This window comes from Dermacentor variabilis, chromosome 5 (assembly GCF_050947875.1).
Source record: "Dermacentor variabilis isolate Ectoservices chromosome 5, ASM5094787v1, whole genome shotgun sequence".
In the NCBI taxonomy this organism is placed as follows: Eukaryota; Metazoa; Arthropoda; class Arachnida; order Ixodida; family Ixodidae; genus Dermacentor; species Dermacentor variabilis.
Genome location: NC_134572.1, coordinates 15,911,487 through 15,933,568, shown reverse-complemented (window position 1 = coordinate 15,933,568; position 22,082 = coordinate 15,911,487). Strand labels below are relative to the sequence as shown.

General features: G+C 49.3%; 1 protein-coding gene across 4 annotated transcripts in view; it reads right to left on the bottom strand.

The window, feature by feature from the left end:
• Nucleotides 1-20,375, bottom strand: part of LOC142582302 (uncharacterized) — a 560,510-nt gene extending 540,135 nt beyond the window's left edge. For 3 of the 4 annotated variants that reach the window (XM_075691856.1, XM_075691858.1, XM_075691860.1), the window contains exon 1: nt 20,018-20,375. The gene's annotated coding sequence lies outside the window, so the exon portion shown is untranslated. Of the gene's footprint in view, nt 1-13,549; nt 13,662-20,017 lie in introns of those variants that run through there. The other variant, XM_075691857.1, reaches the window with a different exon arrangement.
• Between the last annotated feature and the right edge of the window lie 1,707 nt (nt 20,376-22,082).

Here is a 22,082-nt window from a genome sequence, read left to right as displayed (position 1 = left end):
CACTATCGCGTTAAAACATCTAGGCACCCCAGTCACGGCCCTAGCTTTATTTTGACGAGGCTGCATGCCGCGCCCATGCAGGGAACAACGGATTCGGCATTCGCTAGCGTTCTTACGTACCAGATGGTGCTAAGGGCGCCGGTATTTGGCCCAGTCGCGGACTTTTTACACGCGCAGGAGCGGGTTCTTTTTTTTTATTGAAATGAAAATAAAAGAAAGAGACGTAGGCACCTTATAATGGTGACTGCTACTCCTTTTCTCATAGCAGAAACAACAATATAAAAAATATGTAGGAAAATGAAAAAAAAAATGAGAAAGAAATCACTTCATACCGTGAGAAAGCCACAGCACAGTCCTATGCGCCTATGAACATAACAGTGTAAAAGTCAAATGCAAGTTGCACCACAATTAGTTCGTAAACAAAGTCACAAACACACACAAACGGCCGTGATGTAGACTCCGATGAGCATATAAAGAGATGAGGAATTACAGTGTTAAAATAATTCACGCACAACAACAAAAACTGTATAACATGTAATATACAAGCGCTATTAATTACAAATAGAAGAATGTTTTAGTGACATCGTGTGATTATTCAATGCAATACCTAGTATTTGTTGAGGATGCCTGTGTCTTCATAAAAATGTTCACTTGCGTTCAATGCTTTTCGCTGTGCTATTTTCGATGGCCATGGGCCCAGCAATATTGCGAGTGAGAAAGGCCGGTGAGGATCGATGGAGTGTAGCTCTTGTTCTAGCTGCTGTCTTTGTATCTCGTATATGGGGCATTCGAGGAGTAGATGGTGAACATCCTCATCGTCGTGACCACAGGAGCAAGCCGGGGAAGCAGCCCGTTTTATGCTATGCAGGAAATGTTTGGTAGCTATGGTCCATAGTTTAGCGGCAAATACAATGCCACGGTACCTTTTGGGTGTCGCTACGTTACAATTTTAGATTTCGGACTACAGAAAAATCCCTCACTCAATTTTCCGAACTTCCCGGTTTAACAAATAATTCGAGCGTGGTCATCACTACGTTAAATCGAGTTTCAACTGTAGTACTTCGAAGCCCGTGACGTCACACTGACGTACCGTGGTTGAGGCTTAGCGCGAAATTCGAAGGGAAGTGCGGCCTTTATTTTTCCCACCACTAATCAACCCTTTGCCGTCATGTTAGTAAATATGTGCTTTCGAAAGAATGCCGGTCTAAGCTGATTCACTGTTGCTCTTTAGTGTCCATCTAATTATCCGCGGCGTCCTTTTGTTGCACAAGTCGAGTGGCAAGGGCACTGGGTTAACAGGCCGACAGGTTAACAAATAAGTGGAAACATGCAAACGATCAAAAGCGTGTCTCAGTTACACAAATCACCGCATCAAACTAGCCGGCTATACCGCAGCAGCAGCTACACTGAGGTTTCTCTACGTTCGCTACGCGGCGGCGGCGCGCGCACAATTCCCTGGTATACGGGTCCCATTGAGGTGCGCCCGCCACAGTTGCCCTTGAAGGAGGGATTCAGAGCCCATTGGCGGGGGGGTGCGCACAACGAAGGCGGCATCCAGTACACGAGACACGCGAGCGGAACGCGCCGTAGATGCTGCTCGTTGTTTGGTGCGTGCACACACGCGAAGAGGGGAGAGACAGACGCGTATCCGCTGACGTCGCTACACGGGCCGTCAGGTGAGCGCTGCGCCGGCGTACTGCGCCATACTTACGTACACGAACGACGCAGGAATGCGCGACGGCGGCTCAGGTAGAGGGAGAGGAACGAGGCGGAGAGAGGAACTAAAAACGAAACACGGAGGGGAAGCAGCGATAACTCAGACTAGCAAGGAAAATGCCGGCGGCGTGTGCTTTGCAAGCAGCAGCCGCGCCGCGACAAGGCAAAATATCAGGCGACATAAAGACAAAACCGCGAAGGAAAAAAAGACGCAAACGAAGGAAAACTAAAGAAAGTGCGCTGCAGCTACATTCCTGCCTTTTTTTCTTTTTTTTCTTTTCCGGCGTGCGCCGTTGACGAGTCGCGGCGGCAGCGAGGCAAGTCGGTCGTCCGCGCGGACTCCGAGTGGAGGTGCGTGCCCGCACCCGGCACCAGAAATCACCCAATTTGCATGGGCGCTGCGCTCAAAGAGCGTGCGTCCTGGGCTGCGCGTCCGCTGCACACACTAACGGAAATGACGAGCAGGGACGCCGGCCGACACATCGACTTCCGCAGAGAATGTTGAACTGCGCCGAATGTGGCGATAAAGCGGGGGGAGGGGGGGGACAGTGAAGTGGGGGAGGCGAAATAAACGTGGCAGCATACATGTAAGAAACGGGGTGGCTTCGTCAAACGACGCTCGCCAGTAATCCATCAGCGTGTGACGGTTGGATAACTGGTGATGCTTGCCGTCGTGAAGCAAGGCTATACGTGAGACCCCGCGGTGAAGAGCTCCGGATGAATTTTGACCACGTGGGACCCTTCAGACCCAAGGCTTGGTACGCGAGCATTTTTTGCATTCCGACCCCACCCGAATGCGGCCGCTGCGTAATCGGGAATCACGCTCACGGCCTCGTGCTCAGCACGAGAGCGTCAGAGCCACCGGAGCGGTTGTACCTTGAGGCGCGCGGTTCTCGAAAACGCACCGGAAGAAAGGCAAACCATTGTCGAAAGATATACAAATTTCAAGTGAAACAAGAAAGCACAAAACACATATTGCTGACGCCTTCCTAATGAAGTCGCCCAGCGTCAGTGCGTGCATTTTCCGCTGCAACCGAAATGTGTTCTGCCTATATCGACCAAGGCGGGCAGCGTACATGGTACGAGTTTCAGAACATTCGCAACTATCATGCAGTGTGTAACTAGCGGATGCACCGACGTCAAGCGTCGTCCCGTCAACTGAGCGCGTCCCAAGACGCCCCAAGAAAGAGTATCATATGAAGCGTAACGACCAATACATGTTGGCGAAGGGGACCTTTTTTTTTTTTTTTTTTCTGTGCACGTCGAACCTACGACAGTCTATAAAGAAATTTTCCATAGTTTCAGGTTCGTTGCAATAAAAACATTGAGGGGAAGGTACCAAACTAAACCTGTGGGAATAGAAATTAAGCACTAGTATTCGGCAACACATTCTCGTGAATGAAACTTCAAATTTTCTTGCTGAACACCATCTGCTGTGCCAAGGGAATCGTGGGTGCTGAAAATCGGTGTTATTTAATACATGATTTGGCATGTTGTTTTTGAACACAATTTCTTTTTAAATCTTGCAGTCGTAATGTATGCCGAAGATTTTAGGATGCTCAGTACCGGGCCTTTAATAGATGCCGCCACTAGTGCGTTTGCTGACTCTTTTAAAGTGAGTCCCACGTGTCCTGGTACCCATAGCAAACGGATGAGACGTAAATGTTGGGGGATAGATGATTTTGCACTTCTCATTGCAACAAGTTTATCTTCTTCTGGCTCAGACAAACTGGCGGCGAGCTTGCTGAATCGTCTCCACGGAGCTGCGAATCGGTATACGGCCCCCGTCTTCGGACAGTACATCCTGGGTGCTATTCTATAGTTTCCGTAGTAATTAGTTGCCGCTTCGTCGTGAATGCAAACGGGAAATCACCGTTTCAACTACACACGGTAATTAATGTTTCGTTGTAGCCACTCTGAAACAAATAGTAAATGCAAGATGTGCGGATGAATAAGAAGCTTTAAAACTTGCATTTCCAGAGTCTTTTCTGACACTGTGCTGTTTGTCCAATGGCTCTTCGAGGTGAATTTGATTTTGCTGTCTGATGTCCTCAATGTCCTCTAAAAAAAAAGAAAACTCATTTTGCAGGATTGTGCCTCCTTTCATAATTCTCAGGGCAATGTCAAAATCGCTGATGGCAAGGATGTAATTGTGAAGGTCGTAAAAGGAAGATGACAAACACAAGCATTCTCTTTTTCTCTGCCCATCAAGACGTATGTTCAACATCAAGAGAGGACATCGAGTCAAAGCTCTCAGGGCGACAAGTTCCAAGGGGAACCGAAAGACTACAAAGTCCTTGTTAATGTTCACTGTTGACCTTCCCACGGCCGAGTAGACAGATTTTAGGGCCATACGTAAAACGTCCCATTCCTTTAACCCGCAGTGTCGGACTCCTCTCAAAGAAAGGGTGGAGTGGGACACAACTTGTTCTTTCATCATCATCATCATCATCATCATCATCATCATCATGTTTTATGTCCACTGCAGGACGAAGGCCTCTCCCTCGATCTCCAATTACCCCTGTCCTGCGCCAACCGATTCCAACTAGCGCCCGCGAATTTGCTAATTTCATTGCTCCACCTAGTCTTCTGTCGTCCTCGATCGCGTTTTCCTTCTCTTCGTACCCATTCTGTAGCCCTAATGGTCCAACCGTTGTCTAACCGGCGTATTACATGACCTGCCCAGTTACATTATTTCCTCTCGATGTCAATTATAATATCGTCTATACCAGTTTGCTCTCTGATCCAAACCGCTCTCTTTCTGTCTCTTAGCGTTATGCCTAGCAATCTTCGTTCCATCGCTCTTTGCGCGGTCCTTAACTTGTTCTCAAGCTTATTTGTCAGACTCCAAGTCTCTGCCCTATATGTCAGCACTGGTAAAATGCACTGATTTGTACACCTTCCTTTTCAATGATAATGGTAAGCCTCCACTCAGGAGCTGGCAATGTCTGCCGTATGCGATCCAACCCATTTTTATTTTTCTGTGAATTTCCTTCTCATGATCAGGGTTCCCTGTGATTAATTGACCTAGGTAAACGTACTCCTTCACAGACTCTAGAGGCCGACTGGCGATCCTGAACTCTTGTTCCTTTGCCCGGCTATTTATCATTATCTTTGTCTTCTGCATATTAATCTTCAACCCCACTCTTACACTCTCTCTGTTAAGGTCCTCAATCATTTGTTGTAACTCGTCTGCATTGTTGCTGAATAGAACAATGTCATCGGCAAACCGAAGGTTGTTGGGATAATCGCCGTCGATCTTTACTCCTAAGCCTTCCCAGTTTAATAGCTTGAATACTTCTTCTAAGCACGCAGTGAATACCATTGGAGAGATTGTCTCTCCCTGTCTGACCCCTTTCTTTATAGGTATCTTCCTGTTTTTCTTGTGTAGAATTAAGGTAGCTGCAGAACCTCTGTAGATATTTTCCAAGGTATTTACTTAAGCGTTTTGTGATCCTTGATTACGTAATGACTCTATGACTGCTGGTATCTCTACTGAATCAAATGCATCTTCGTATTCTATGAAAGCCATATGGAGAGGCTTATTGTACACTGCCGATTCCTCGATAACCTGATTGATGACATGGATGTGATCCATTATAGAGTATCCCTTCCTGAAACCAGCCTGGTCACTCGGTTGACTGAAGTACAGTGTTGCCCTTATTCTATTGGAGATTATTTTGGTAAATATTTTATATAATACTGGGAGTAAGCTATATATAATGGGTCTATAATTTTTTAGTTCTTTAACGTCGCCTTTTTTGTGGGTTAGTATAATGTTTGCATTCTTCCAGTTTTCTGGGACCCTTTCAGTCGATAGACACTTCGTATAAAGAGCCGCCAGTTTTCCAAGCATTATGTTTCCTCCATCTTTGATTAAATCGACTGTTATTCCATCTTCTCCTGCAGCTCTTCCTCGTTTCATGTCTTGCAAGGCCCTTCTGACCTCATCGCTAGTAATAGGAGTTCCTGTATCCTGTTCATTACTGTTTCTAATTGAGGTATCCTGACTCCTCTGGGTACTGTAGAGGTCAGTATAGAATTATTCCGTTGCTTTTACTATATCTTCGAGATTGCTGATGATATTACCCTGCTTATCTTTCAGTGCATACATCTTGGTTTGTCCTACGCCAAGCTTTTTCCACGAAGCCTCCAGGACGTCTTTCAAGAAATGACTTCTGCGCTATTGTAGCTCAGCGTCCGGTATAAATTGCATCAATGTGACCGATGAAATAGGCGAAACATTCGAGTAAGAGTTGTCCCACTCCTCCCGCCTCTCCCTGTATAGTTGCTCCCTGGATTTCTCTATATCAACATCTGCAGTGACAGTGTCTGACAGAGGATAAGGCCGGCATGCAGCGAGCGTTTTATTGTTTCCGACTGGCCGTGAGCCACAATTCCATATTGCGAATATTATCGCTTCACAAGCTGAGCCCGCAACACGCGATAACACAAGTCTGCAACGTAGCCGGCGATGCGTGGGCGCGCGTCTCCGTCGCCCTGTTATCTCGCAACGCTTTTCCGAAGGGCGACGTCCCGCTCAACAGAAACGGTTCCCAACACCCTGGCTAACCACCAGCGAAACGCGTTACCGGAACACCACTGGCTTTGCCAGGCTTCTGGGTCTGTTGTTCTCAGGCCGGTCCTGTCTTATCACCTTTTATTGTCCGCTGAATTGGAAACGAAAACATTTTTTCTCTCTCTCTTTCTCTGTCTGAACATCTTAAGCAGCACGGCGAGGCTTATATATATCCAACTCTCAGAATACATTCGCAAAACTACAGACGTTTAAGTAAATCAAGCAGTGCTCCGCCCCGCGTCCAATTTCAGCCCGCGCGTGCGCTCTTTCATCAGAAAGTTAGTCACGTAATTAAAAAACCATCATTGCGAAGAGTGAGCGCACCATCTCATTCAGACACACATTCAAATACAGCGGTTAAAGAAAAACTTGTATTGCCCATGTAGGCCATATCGAAAGGCGCGGCGATGCTTGTAGAGTCATCGGAATTCCCATAGCGCCGTCCGCGTCGACTGGATCTTCCTGAGGCACCGCCAGACGTGACGTGACATACAGGCAGCACGACCACGATTGAAAAGTTGGAAAGTTGTCACAGGGAGAGTCCTTTTTTTTTTTTTTCCGAAAGCGTTAACTCTTATGTAACGTCACCCAGCATCGCCACAGGCCAGTCGTTAGCATCCGGGTAGAGGCAGCATGTTCGAACAGTTGCAGCTGTTTACTGAACTAAGACGACATAGCCAGAGTGGAACCGAAGAGCCGACTCATGGGCTGTGCGATGACTCCACGAAGCGTGATGCGTTTCGGGCAAACAAGCCCTGCCTGCTGTTAGGAGTTTTAATGACTCCACAATGGGGAGCTCTCGCGAGCTGGGACGAGTCGTTTAGGGGCATCCAGAACTCACCTAAGCGCGGAACGCGGTTCGCAAGTGAAGCGAGGACAAGAATAAAGGAATGCACCGTACGGCACACTACGTCGAAGGCGAGGCCATTACTGATTTGTCTTGGAAAAAGAAGAACGCGTACAGGGACACCCAAACGAAAGCATTTAACGGTATACAGCTAGCCCGACTATATGGCACAACGGCAACGGCACGATGACAAAGACGCGAGCTCACAGGTAGTGTATTACAACCGGGAGAGAAAGAAAACACTTATTCTCAATGAGGTGGGTCGACTTCCTCGTAGGGTGAAGCCCTTAGTTCAGAGTACCATTGGCTCGCGCCACTCCTCGTGCCCGTCTGATCAACCGTCGCTGCTCTTGCGGGTCTCAGCGCAGTATCCCAGGATGAAGGAATAGGGAAGTAGCCCAGAGGCTGCGGGCATTCCCATGTGCACTGATATACTGTGGGCTTTGCTCCACAGTGGAAACAGTATGAGGGGACATTGTGTGGGCTGGAAGAGGTGAAGTTAGATTCAAAGAACGTTGGAAATCCCACTGCGACCGCTTGGCCTTGTTAGATACGGGACCGTTTCCTGAGCCTACTTCGAGTTCCCCAGACCACATCGAATCGCACCACAGCTAATTAGGGTACGCAGAAGCACGGATACCACATTCCTGAGGCGCGGCACGTGCAAACAAGTTGGCGGCTCCCACTTCGTGTGCCGCCGGTGGAGCTATTCACTGCTTGACTCTTCCCGAAAGTGAAGCGAGAGCCTGGCACTGTTGCGGGTAAAGTGGGTCCCAAAGCAAGACGGCTGTAATGCTCCGTGAAAACCTGGCGGCGTCGCCCCCATCCATCTATTGTGAGGGCGCACTGCAAGTCAGAAAGGCAAGACCGCAAGGGGACCAAGCAGCGACTCTCCTCGCCGGGTGTGACTCCATCGCACGGGCGCCTACCATGGCCGAAAATGACGACACCCGAGCGGGCTCGCCGATTGGCCGAAAATGGCGTTACCTGAGCGGGCTCTCCCATTGGCCGAACGTGACGTGTCTTCGAGACACCGAAGGGTTTAAAAGACGCAGACCGGGAGCAGCAGAAGAGCATTCCGAGAGCATTCCTTGATTCATCTCTTTCGAGCTTCTTGCCACGGGCCGCAGCGTCCGAGTTGCTGCCGGCCCGTAATGACTCTACGACTGTTAATTGACTGTCACTGTAAATGATGTAAATAAACCTCCCAAGTTTTTCATCCGGACGTCCTCCTCAACTCTTACAGCCTGCCCTTGAACGAGATTCCGCGCTGAGCGACTTTCACAGGAATACATGCATCGCCAACCGTTATAGACATCTGATAGGTTGCAGTGATGCTATCCCAAACTGAATTCACGCGAAAACTAATGACCAGGTATCCGGCAATCGTTAACGGAGTATCGATATCTGCATAACACACCACATATTCTTTGGCTTAGTCATAGACCGGGGATTATCTTGGTCAAGACACATCGCCGCAATGAAGTCAAAGCTGAAGAGTTTTGTTCACATCCTTCGCGTCGTTGCAGGCACAAGCTGGAGCCCCTCGGAGTCATTACTCCAACTGTACCAAGCACTATTCGTAGGGTATATACAGTACAGCATGCCTGAGCTCTCAGGCATGGGACTTACCTGTATGCTCACACTGGAGAGCATTCAAGCACAAGCATTGCGCACATGTTTGGGCCTCCCACGATGCACGTCAACCAATGAAACAATAGCGGAAGCTCGTGCTTGTCATATTGGTGTATACTTGCTCCGCGAGCCCCTTCGAATGTAACGTCGCGTGTTAACCCAACACGGGCACAATCCTCTGTCATCGCTCCCTGCCACCCACCCAGGTTCCAGCTCTTCAAGGACTCTACCGCGTCATCAGAGTGTTCTGCCATCAAGATTTTCTCCCGCCTGTATTCCGAGAACACCCCCATGGGTTCTGCTTAAACCTTTCGTTATATTGCAGATCTCTGGAATTACAAAAAAAAAAAGGCATCCGTTGCATCTATTGGCCTCAAGCAACTTACCCTGTTTCACATTTCTGCAGAGCATGGAGATTCTGTCCACGTGTATACCGATGGCTCTGTCACAACATATGCCTCCACTGCAGCCTTCGTCATCCCACATATAATCTTCGCTAGGCGGTTTAAACTAGACCATATATCAATATCAACTGCTGCAGAACTTGCTGCTATCCGGAAGGCACTTCGATTTCTCTCCGAAGAGCCTCCTCACGCATGGACGATATTGTGCGATTCCGAGCGAGCTCTTCAAACGATTGACTGTGACCTCAGACGGGGCCCGTGTTATTCAAAGGCTATAGAAATTGCAGAGCATGTCGACCACGCAAATATAAATGGCCACAATGTCACATTTCAGTGAATACCTTCACACTGTGGCATGATAAGAAACGAACAGGCAGACGCTGAAGCGAAAACCGCTTTTAATAATGCTTCTGAAGTACGCATTCCGTTCTCACGAACAGACACAAACGACCTACTTCGTCGCGGACCCAACCAGGACCCAACCAGGTCGACGACACAGGGGAGTACACAAATGGGACCAAGAAGTGAAATTTCGTATGCCTCACAAGCTCAAAAGAAGCCAAACGAGCATGGTGCACCGTATTCGCCTTGGTGTCGCATTCACCAACCGTTATAGACATCTGATAGGTTGCAGTGATACTAGCCCAAACTATGAACACTGTGATGTACCAGAAACACTTGATCATCTATTTTGCGCGTCCCGCGTACGAGCAAGAACGACAGCAACTGGTCTCTTCCATTGCAAATGTCGATAAGAGGCCGCTATCAGACGACTTTCTTTTAGGTCCTTGGCCTAATGCAAACAGCGCAGCCCTGATAACCAAGTGTCGCTATAGCCTTTCTCCAAGCCACTGGGCTGGACGCACGGCTTTCGAGATGCCACAACTCTGTAAACTTGTATATACGCATCACTTCCTCTGGAAGTGATGCGTATATACCATCATCATCATCATTGTTCATAAGCCCTTTCCTCCCCGACCCTTTTCCTCAGTGTAGAGTAGCAGGCCAGAGCTAGTTATAGCTCAGGCCGACCTCTCTGCCTTTCTCTAAATATATATATATATATATATATATATATATATATATATATATATATATATATATATATATATATATATATCTTTTAGACATACTGTTTTCAATTCAAGATGGTTGATCAAGCAAGAGATATCTATTCTGCGTGATTCCATTTACTCATATATAATGCTTTTTATTAATTCTTCTGAGAGAAAGAGATAAAGGTTTAATGATATGAAATGCAGAGAGGTCGGCCTGAGGTACATTCCTCTAGCCAGCTGCTCTGCGTTGAAGGAGGGGAAGGGGGAAAGAAATAGGGAAGAAAAAGGCGCATGATGGGTGACGATGATGAGGAAATATGTAAAGTATATAGCAAGCAATTTGGACTATTTAAAGCCTACAGTCCAGGCCCGTGCCTTCCATAAACTCGAGTGGCCAAGGGCCTAAAATAACGTCCTCCGACAGCGGCGGGCTGTCGAGGAGCGTAAGGACATTGTTGAACGTTCGACGTTCTTCCACGTACTGAGAGAAGTCACACAGCCAGGGACCTATAGTCACATTCACATTGCACAGCTCACAGTCTGGAGACTCGGTGCCTATTAATCCCACTATTTCTTACAGAGGCAACCAGTCATGATCGGTTCGCTTAAGGGGGCAAGTGCCACCGCCTTTAAGGACATCATTATCATCAAATGCTATTGTGTGGCAGCAGACTTTCCTTTTCTGGATAGTTCTCGCGCCATGGTAAAGGCAACAAACATGATCGTGACATCTGCGACTGACCGAACGAAATCTGGGTGAAGCCTACCCTTCAAGGCTACAACTAACTTGCGGTTGTTTGTGGCGCGTGACAACTCAACACCTCCCGTGCTAAAACAACGGCTCAAAATACACGCGTTAATGTTTATTCCTAACGGCCTCTGGGTAACACAGAAAACAAGGTTATCGTAGAACACAAGTGCTTCTTTTATTCTATTTCCTATGTGCAGATAGATGAACGGCGCACTTACATGCTCTTCATATTTCGCATTTACTGACAGCGACTGCACGGGTCGTCACATTTATAACATTTAATACGCAACTCTGGCAAACCGACGAGCGCAGTGCGTGCAGCTGCACGGTCGACTATTCAGAAACGAAGCACCGGCTCAGCAGCGACTCGACTGACAGAAGAAGAGTTGTGCGAAAGAGACGATTGAACACACGTACACTGCGAAACACACGCAGCAGCTGTTCTTGTTGAATCGTCGGCTGCAAGGTGCATATTATATCCCGCACACGAGAACAAAAGGCAGTGACAGAAGGGAGGTGCATTCATGGCTGCAGTGACAGGAGGAATTGATGTCACGATTATTTTCAGCGGCGAGTTTCATACGCTGCCCTTGCAAAGCAACGGGTGATTATGAAAAGGGACGACGAAATTTTGGACACGGATGCATAGGAGGAAAGAAGGCTGCCTCTTTAACCCGGCAAACCAGCATAGTGCTGCACACCGGCTCGCACCATTAAGCGCGACATTGACCACAGCTGGGTACGATCCGAGTGGAGGTCATCGCACTTCATGGGATTGTACTTTATACAGAGCGGGCCCCTTGAAGGCTGCGTCAAACGTCCGCTCGGTGAAACGCCCACGCACCGCTGACTGCTTGATGCGCAGCGTCGAGTCGGGCGCCGGTCGACCAGTTATGCAAACAGCGACCGCGGCGAGGCCCAGCTGTGACGAAGGCGTGAAGATCCTGTTACATCCATCGAAGATTGCACGAAACGCTGCAGTATAGGATGTGGGCTTACCTCTTTCTTTTAGGCGAATGGGACATCACTTCCGCGAAGCGCCGCGCCGATGCGCAAAGGCAGAGTGCATGAATATCAAGCAATGCGGCTTCTTTGAATGCGTTCGCATTCTCAGGGTACTTAACGCACTTTCTGGGGGTTTATCCGTCCGTCCGTCCGTCCGTCCGTCCGTCCGTCCGTCCGTCCGTCGGTCGGTCTTTGTGTCTACGTATGTTTGTATTTATTTTCCCGCCTGCCTGGATCACTGAGTAATCCGTGATGGAATGGTTAGCGCAACGGGCTGCTGTTCTGAGGTAAAAGAGTTCGAAACCAACCATCGGTCAACTTGGGTCACTGAGCATGTACCAATGCGTACACACGTACGCGCCACTCTTTAACGATGCTCTTTCACGCCGACATTGGTCGCGCTAGATGCGGGACTATAGGTGTACTGAACCGCTGCTCGAAGAAACTCTTTTGACGCCGACTTGGAGCGCTGGGTACGTGCCACTCGGTCTGTACTGGTCTTCAATGAACCTCTTTGATGCCAACTTGGGTTACTGGGTGTGCCAGTACGTGTGCGCCGCTCTTCAACGAACGTCTTTGACGCCAACTTATATGTAACTAAGTATGTGCCACTGGGAATGTACCGTCCTACAATGACGAAAAGATCCCTTAAGTTTATCCGATGCGGAGGAGAATCTAACCTACCTCGTAAGGGATCTTAAAAGAGAGCAACCTGACGCATTAGCAGGCTGTCCCACTAGCAGACTGGTCATAGGTGTCGCTTTTCAATGAAAGCCTTTCAAGCCAACGCTTCAGCGAGCTGCGCCATGAACGCACTCAGGGCTCTTCAATAAACGCCTCGCCAACTTGTGTCACTGAGTATGTGCCACTGCGTGTGCGGTAAACGAGGGAACAATTGCCAGCGCTCACAGGCACCGGCGCGCCTCGTTTCTCCTCTCGGAGACCACGCGCAGACTTCTCGGCAGCATCGCTACATGGCGCAGCGTGTCCAAAAAGAATAAAGAAAAGAAGTGCGAGAGAGGACCCCGGTCGCTGCGTTTCTCAGCGTTTGCACGCGCTGGTGCGCTATGCATTTCGGATGATACACCAGGCTTCGCAGTGGCTCTAGATGGCACCTTGTGTTCTTAGGGAAGCGCGAAAAAGGAGTCCCGCTACAGTACACGCCTAATACAAAATTCGTTTCGGCGGTGGCAATACGTTGTGTGGAAATTGATTCGATGCTAACGCATTACCGTTGACAGCAATCGTGAAATGGGCTGTGCCGAATTTCCTTTTGTGCCTATACGTGAACCCCAAAATCTGAATTACTAAACTCATTACGCAACTCTCGGTACCAAAGCGCTGTTTAAACAGCGGGCAAAGTTGGATCAGTCTTTCAACCGCACGACGCAAATGGTCACAAGACCTGCGGGAACATTTGAAGACACCGACGTTAGCCGACGTCAAGCGCCAGATGTATGCACATGACGCTGCTCGATCGAAATAAACGACCTGTAGAGCAAACTAGCATAGGAGACATCGAAATCTTCCGAAAACGCGAGGCACAATACGTACCATGCATCACAGTGTTGGCAGGTATTAAATGGCAGGTAGATAGGACCGTCGCCTAGGTGAGGGGAATGAAAAGTTGAGGACGAACAGGGGACGTAAACATTGTGTTCCAGTGTTGTTCAGCTGGTATCAAACATATCTGGAAAAAAAGAAATTATATTGAGGAACGCGTTCCTGGAGGACACCGCACTCATTTTAAAAATTTTACTCAAGTGGAAGAGAGCGGCAGACGGAGCAAGCACGACCAGCAACAGCGTTACAGCTGCCTTACGTGATCGCGATTTTGATGCATTTGACAACTTTCATTACTTCAACGATATCATACGAAGCCAACAAACAATGACACCAAGGACAACGCAGGGGAAATTACTTGTGCTTACTAATTGAAATAAGGAAATAATAAATTAAATGGAATTGAAAATGGATGAAGAAACAACTTACCGCAGGTGGGGAACGACTCCACGTCTTGGCATTTACGCGTGCGATGCTCTACCAATTGAGCCACAGCGGCGCCGTCTTTCCATCCACTTTCTGGGGAATTTATGTGTTACTAATTAAAAGACTCCAGCGCGCTAGTCGCCCAGAAGGATCTTTCAGGTTTGTCAGCCAGCATAGTGAACAATGATCACTGATAACTTTGAAAGGGCGGCCGTACAAATATGGGCGAAATTTCATAATCGCCCATACCACGGCAAGGCATTCCTTCTCAGTTGTCGAGTAATTGGCTTCTGTGCGCGAGAGCGTTCTGCTTGCATATGCAATCACCCTTTCGCCGTCGTCCTGCAGCTGCATGAGCCCTGCTCCCAGACCAACATTGCTGGCATCAGTGTGAAGCGTCGTAGGGGTTGCTTCGTCAAAGGGGGCAAGTACTGGAGGTGTTTGTAGCCGTTGCCTCAGCTCATTAAATGGAGTTTTATGTGCGTCGCCCCACACAAATGCCACGTCGTCTCTCGTGAGGCGAGTTAGTGGAGATGTGATGCGTGCAAAATCTGCGATAAACCTACGATAATACGCGCGGAGGCCCATAAAGCGCCTGACAGCTTTCTTGTCGGACGGTATCGGGAACTGTGCGACGGCGGCAATTTTCTCAGGATCGGAATGAACACCAGCATTACTGACGACGTGACCAAGAAACTGCAGTTCCCCAGAGCAAAAGTGGCATTTCTCTGTCTTCAGCGTGAGGCCTGCCGACTGGATGGCTTGCAGAACCACTTTCAGTCGTCGCAGATGCTCGTCAAATGTCGCAGAAAACACAATGACGTCGTTGAGATAGACCAAGCAGGTTTTCCACTTCAGCCCCGATAGCACAGTATCCACGAGCCTTTGGAAATTTGCGGGCGCAGAGCAGAAACCGAAGGACAAAACTTTAAATTCGGACAGTCCATATCACGTCACAAAAGCGGTTTTCTCGCGGTCTCTTAGGTCCACCTCGATTTGCCAATGTCCACTTTTCAAATCCATTGAGGAAAAGTAACGAGAGTGCCGAAGCCAGTCGAGGGAGTCATCTATACGCGGGGGTGGGTAGACATCTTTCTTTGTAACCTGATTTAGCTTGCGGTCATCATCATCATCATCAGCCTGGTTACGCCCACTACAGGGCAAAGGCCTCTCCCATACTTCTCCAACAACCCCGGTCATGTACTAATTGTGGCCATGCCATGCCTGCAAACTGCTTAATCTCATCCGCCCACCTAACTTTCTGCCGCCCCCTGCTACGCTTCCCTTCCCTTGGGATCCAGTCCGTAACCCTCAATGACCATCGGTTATCTTCCCTCCTCATTACATGTCCTGCCCATGCCCATTTCTTTTTCTTGATTTCAACTAAGATGTCATTAACTCGCGTTTGTTCCCTCACCCAATCTGCTCTTTTCTTATCCCTTAACGTTACACCTATCATTCTTCTTTCCATAGCTCGTTGCGTCGTCCTCAATTTGAGTAGAACCTTTTTCGTAAGCCTCCAGGTTTCTGCCCCGTAGGTGAGTACTGGTAAGACACAGCTATTATATACTTTTCTCTTGAGGGATAATGGCAACCTGCTGTTCATGATCTGAGGATGCCTGCCAAACGCACCCCAGCCCATTCTTATTCTTCTGATTCAGAATAATCAGAATCAGAAGAATAAGCTTGCGGTAGTCGACACAAAAACGCAGGTTACCGTCCTTCTTGTTGACTAAAACTACAGGCGATGCCCAGGGGCTCTTGGGCGGTTGAATTCTAGTTCTGAATTCTAACTACAGCATTCCAATTACTTGCTCCTGTATCGCTTCACGTTCTTTTAGAGCCACACAATAACGGTTCTGGTGAATTGGTCTGGTCATGTCTTCAGTGTTTATTCGGTGCTTGGCTAAGGGCGTGCGACCGACTCCTGATGTCGACGCAAAGCAGTCCTGAAACTTGCTTCTTCAAGCATTGAAAAGCAGCCCTGAACATCTGCAACACCGTCGAAATAGGCCACAGCCGTGCCCCTTGGAAGTTGCCGACGCTCCGTGCTGAAATTTGTCAGCAACAAATCTGTGTGCCCATTAACGACGTTGACAATACCTCGTGCGACTGAAATACCTTGAGTAAATAACTTTGGTCTGCAACCCCTTCCCCGTCGAACGGCGGATCGCATGCCACAGAAACAAGGGTGCAGGGTCCAGGCGGGATGAAAACGTCATCATTGAGGCGTAATGAGTCGCGCGGTGGTTCTAAGCAATCAACTGGATCAAAGTTATGATAAAATGTTACCGAACAGTCTGGGATGTTGATGACCACACCATACTCCCTCAGAAAGTCCATTCCGATAATCTAGTCTTTACAGCACGCGACTAGAATGACAAAAGTGGCGACGAAATATGCACCTCCTATGTTGACTCTCGCCGTACATCGTCCGGCAGGTATCAGTAACTGGCCTGCTGCAGTCCTTATATGGTGCCCTGTGCACGGCCTCTTTACTTTCTTGAGCCGAACTGCGAGGTCTTGACTTATTATGGAGAAGTCAGCACCAGTGTCGACAAAATCTGTCACTTGCTACCCGTCATGAAGGGGATCACGGTCATTGACCAAGTCTGATGAATAATCCGACGTTTTGGAACCGCGTACGAGTTCCTTGCTCACTGAGTCGGACAGGAAATCGTCGTCACTTATATAGCCAGCACGTGACGTAATGAATGTGCGTAAATGGCAGGCATAGTCCCTGGCGTCGGGTTCTTCGTAGCTGGCGACCTTCATTTCCATGACTGACCACACGAACTTTCGCTGAACCCCCTTGATTATACTACCCGTCAATAAGACAACAAGGTCTGCGCTCACAACTTCGTCGCTGTTACGGCTCGTCGGCTTCGTAGCGTCCTGCGGTGGAAGCAACGGGCGCTTTTTCGTGACGGCTTGCAACCTTACCCCCGGAGGTCGCCGCCCTTAGTTTCCCCGGCGTGGGCTACGTGACCTCCTGTCCCTGAGGTCAGTGAAAGTGCGGCGTATTGGTGCAGACGAATGTGTAGGAGACGCGACCGATGGTCCATGTCGGCCTGGTCATTCGGCAGCGACTCCTCTGTCATTGGCTCAGCGATCGTCAAAATGAGAGCGGGTGGCTGGAGGCCCTTGAAAAGGAGCTTGGCGGCGTAGCGAGTAGTCATCGTTGGCACGTCGACCGTCAAACCATGGGCGGAGAGCGCGAAACGGTACGTCGTGATGCCAGCAATGGCGGGAAACGTGGCCGACAGCACCGCAGTTGAAACAGTGGGCGCCAATCTGCAGTCCGCCGTACGTCCGGTTTCCGAAACTGCGGCCTTCTTGGAGGCTCTTCCTGGGATGACCAAGGCGCGGCAGTCGACGGCTGGTGGTACGGCGGTATCGACATAACAGGTGGTGAACGTCGGACCGCGGCGGCGTAGTTCATGGAATGCGGCTCAGAACTAAGGTTCGGAGACGAGAACGCTTGCCTGATTTCGTCACGTATGACTTCGGCGACAGACGCCACTGGCGGTTCAACTGCTGAAGTCGCGAGCTTTTGGACTTCTTCGAGAACAATCTTCCAAATCAGATCGCGCAGAGAGCTCTGAGTGTCAAGTTGTGGCGGCGACGTTGACCTCGTTGCTGCTGGACAAGCGATTATACTGCCTGCATCGTTGATGAAGCGCTCGCTCAATAGCAGAAGCTTCCTTTATAAAATCAGCCACAGTACTTGGTGGATTGCGCATGAGTCCGGCGAACAACTGCTCTTTCACGCCGCGCATGAGGTAGCGTAACTTCTTATCTGTCATGTTTGGGTCGGCTCTACGACACCGACGGGCCATGTCCTCGGCGAACATTGCGACAGTTTCGATGGGTTTATGAACTCGTAACTCAATTAGCTGCTGGGCACGGTCCCGTCGGTCGACACTCGCAAAGGTGTCAAGAAGCTGCTGGCGGAAGCCACTTTATGTCACAAGACTGCCTTGTTGGTTTTCATGCCACGTCCGAGCGCTATCGCCAAGAGCAAAATACACATTGCTGACCTTTTGTTTAGAACTCAACTCATTGATCATGGCGACGCGCTCAAATTGGTCAAGCCAGCCTTTGACGTCTTCAAAGGCGCCACCGTGAAAGCGATCCGGAATCCGTGGTTGAAGAAGGGTCACCTGTGGCGGGCTGACGCAAAGGCTTTGGCTAGCGTCGGCCATGGACGGCGATGGGCAGCGTCTGGACGAAGGTTCCTGCAGGGGGGTGAGTTCTGGAGCAAGGCCTTGCAACCGACGACTGAAACGACGCGCAAGCGTTGCAGTGGGCGACAAAGTGTCCGGGCTGGATGAACGGCTCCCAGGAGGGGTCCGGAGCATCGGGTTGTCGTACCCAGCACCTCCACCAGTGTCGCGGTGCAATGAAGACAGGAGACGAGGACACGTATAACAAAAACGGTTTGTTTTAGAGGTCGAGCCGTGAGATTACTTCTTCGTCTTCTAATCTCCGCTAGGCCGACACACAAGACGAAGTTATATACTAAAGCTCCCATCGTTGTCTTTGTCATCGACATAGAAGAGACGCGGCAATATTACGATCCTGGCTAGCGTTAGGCAAACCCGCGTAGTACGTTCGTTTAGTGCATTGTGACGGGGTCACATGAAACATCGACGTGCGCACAGCACTAAAACAACGCGCCCACATTCAACGACGTGCGCACAGCAGTGTCTGAAATGCACAAACACTGACGAGAAATATCGTGCGATCAGTTTTGTACACTTTTACATCTCAAGCAAAAACAAAACAGAAGGGGGGGGGCGAGGGGGGAGAAAAGAAAAGTAGGTTTGGCGGCGGTAGCAGACACTGGATGACGCGAAGCAGCTGACTTCCAGGCAGCGTGAATTCATAACACTCTCGGACCGATAAGAATTCTTCCAGCATACAAGATGAGTTCGAAAGACCAGCGCTCAGACAGCGAGCCGTTCGCCAGGAATGAAAGATTATTCGCCATCATCAATCAGCCGACAAGCCCGGCCCTCCAAAGGCTCCGCATCCTTTTGAAACAAGAGAAGTCCGTTGTCAAACAACTCGCAGCAAAGTCAGCATCACTCAAGCAAGTCCGGGTCTATGAATGCGTGCCACAAACACGCGCACGGCTTGACAAGGGAGCTAATTTGCAACTGGTCACATAGCAAACGCTGCACCGGCGATCGGAACGCCTTGAACTTCGCTGAGAACAGCTGTGGCGGGCAGCTGGCGTCCGCAGTGGGTCGCGGACTGGCACGTAGTACACACGAAGAGTACGCGAATGCGGAGCGATATCGCACTCGCTGTGCAGTTTTCCCAGCAGGTTTTGGTAACCCCGACCACAATTTTTCACGCTGAACGCAACCAAACAGAGAAGAGATGTCAAATGAAAAAGGTATAAACCACGGAGAACAACGGCAGTGTTGCGGCAAGCAAGCGTACGGATTTTCGCACTTGCACACAAATAACCGACAGAACACGCAGCACGATGCTTGAACAAGCTGCCAAATGAGCAGTAATCACGACTAATAAACAAGGACCGGTATTGAGGTGTAATTACAGGCGCGTCTAGTCATGACGTCATGATTCGGATAGAGCTTTAAATCCCCATGAGCTGTTCAGCAACGATCTCCCCCTCCGCCAGACCAGAGTTATCAAAACGACTCTTGACAAGCAGTAAGCGTGTAACCGCCAAAGGCGCGCCTCGGAAGCAGCTTATGTCACGGGATGCTATCGCTTTCAAGCCGGGTCGGCGCTTCTGAGCGATCGGATGGACGCATCGTTCCGCACGATATAGCGCAGCACCACTCTGCCGGTAGAGCTAGCTCGGAGGGCTACTAACCGTTATTTTGTGTGCGCCAGCAGGCAGAGACATATTTCTTTCAGCACCTGCGATTCGTCACTGTATCATGCTCGGCAAAGCATGAACGAACCGCAGGAAAATCACATGGTGCGGCGCGAAGCGTTTCTGGCGCGTCTGTTACTGCGTACACCGAGATAACGGTACAAATGATTTCCACCCACCTTAATTGTGCATCCAGGCGTTGATACGAGCTATTCCATAGAAGGTGGGTACCTAATACTGCAGAAGTCGTAGGTACGACGGTAGAAAACGGCAGAACGCGAGGTCTTGCGGTGAGTACGGGCACGAGCGGCTCGGAGTATCCGGGCGCTTCGGCGCAGCTGTTTCTGCCGCAACACAGGCACAAAGGAAATAGGAACACACACGCACACTCATGCAATGCAGCATCAAACGCTTCAAAGGCGGACGCAGCCAAAAAGCACGACGAACGCACACTGAAAAAATATCCTACGCGCGTGCGAGCCACACAAACAAGGAACACATGCGGCCGACCGACACTGGCCTCCTCCGGCAAGAAGCGAGTGAGCAAGGAGGCTAGGAGAGCGAGGAGGCTTGAGGACAACAACTCTCGCAACATACCGTGGAATCTCGATGCGGCTCTCGCGCACCATGGCGGCGCGCGTCGTCTGCTAGAGCAACGCCTAGCTAGAGTATAGTGGCTGGAAAACTTTCTAGCCTCTCTAGCTAGAGTGGCTGGAGCTCAAGAAACATCTGTGTCCGAAAAAAAAGGGGAAAAAAAGACAAAGAAATAAATAAATAAGAAACACGAAAGGAAAGGTTAACTGGAAAAATTGAGGTTTTTAGCGCACGAAAAGGGACGAGAGACAGAGGCAAGACGCGGACACAGCGCGGAAAAAATTATCTGTTGCCGGTGCACAGTTCGTTATAGGCCGCATTTTTTTAAAAACAAAGAGTTTATTGTTATGTGAGCAGTTACGGCAAATATGGGAAGTGTTTAGGAAGAAATGAGATATGTGCGCAATCATTCAGGCGAATTCAGACGTTGGCTGCGTTGGCCTCGAGGCTCTTGGCTCTTAGCCGATAGGAAACGCAAGGCGCCAAATGCGAAAGTGAATTTTTTATATATATATGCCTGCGCTCATTGTTGAAGCTGAATTTTTCGATGTAAAATAATGCAGGTGTTCTGTCGTTTACTATTTAATATAATATTTAATGAATATTTAAGATTTTGTCTGGGAGCCGATAAGCAAAAATATAATAAACTATATAATCCAGAAACGACATAAACATTTGTTTGGTGGTGGTTGTGGAAGGGAAAGACAACTCAGGTTGAATGAAATACAGAGGCTATTATAGGCATGGCAAGTGTAAGTGATATCACGTACACTTGACACGTACACGTACGTGATTTCCTCGCAGATTGGTGTTAACGTACGGTTACGTCCGGTTGCTTCATCTAGCTGAATCCGCAAAAGACATGAGCGGATTAGTTTACTGAGGTGGGGGGACGTGACCGGTCTGCCACCCCCTGGCAACGCCACTGGCCAGTACTATATATATATCGTTTATTTTGTTTACATAGAATTGACAGTTTTAAAAGGCATTCGAGGCTCGTCGCAACCTCCAAGAACGCTCAAAGGCCCAAGATTTGTGGCGTCGACGAAACGTCGCGTAACGTGTAATATATAAAGACACATAAATATGCAAGTGCCAAACCCTAAGCAGCAACGCCTCGGCGACAAACGTCAGCATGTTTCGTGCTCCCATTTCTCTCCTGTATAGATTCACTTTAGATAACGGAGGGTGGGCCGATTCAAATGCAGAATTTAGTAATTGGCACCCTGCATATCGCCAAACCAGCATATAGCATATCTTGACTCGCGCTTTGAGAAAAACATAAATGTAAGGCAGAAGATGGTCCTAGCGAACTTCGCACGTCACTGAAGCGCCGCACAGCCCGTGCACTTATCGTTAGTCGTTTCCCTACCCCCGGAGGGGCGCGCGATTATGCCGCCGCAGGAAACTGTAGGACCGGCTGTGGGACAGCAAATCAAAACGCCGGCGTCAGCCGGTTCAGCCGACGGCAGAGGCCGACGCAGGCCCTGGGGCAAGGTCGGATCTCCCACCTGCGGGTATTATACCTGCCGACCACTTTCCCCGCTGCGCCGGGGCCTCATGCTGCTGCTGCGCTGCTGCTGCGCACATACGAAAGGAAAAAGTGTCATCTATGCGATTGTAGCACGAAGCTACAAAGGAAACCCATAC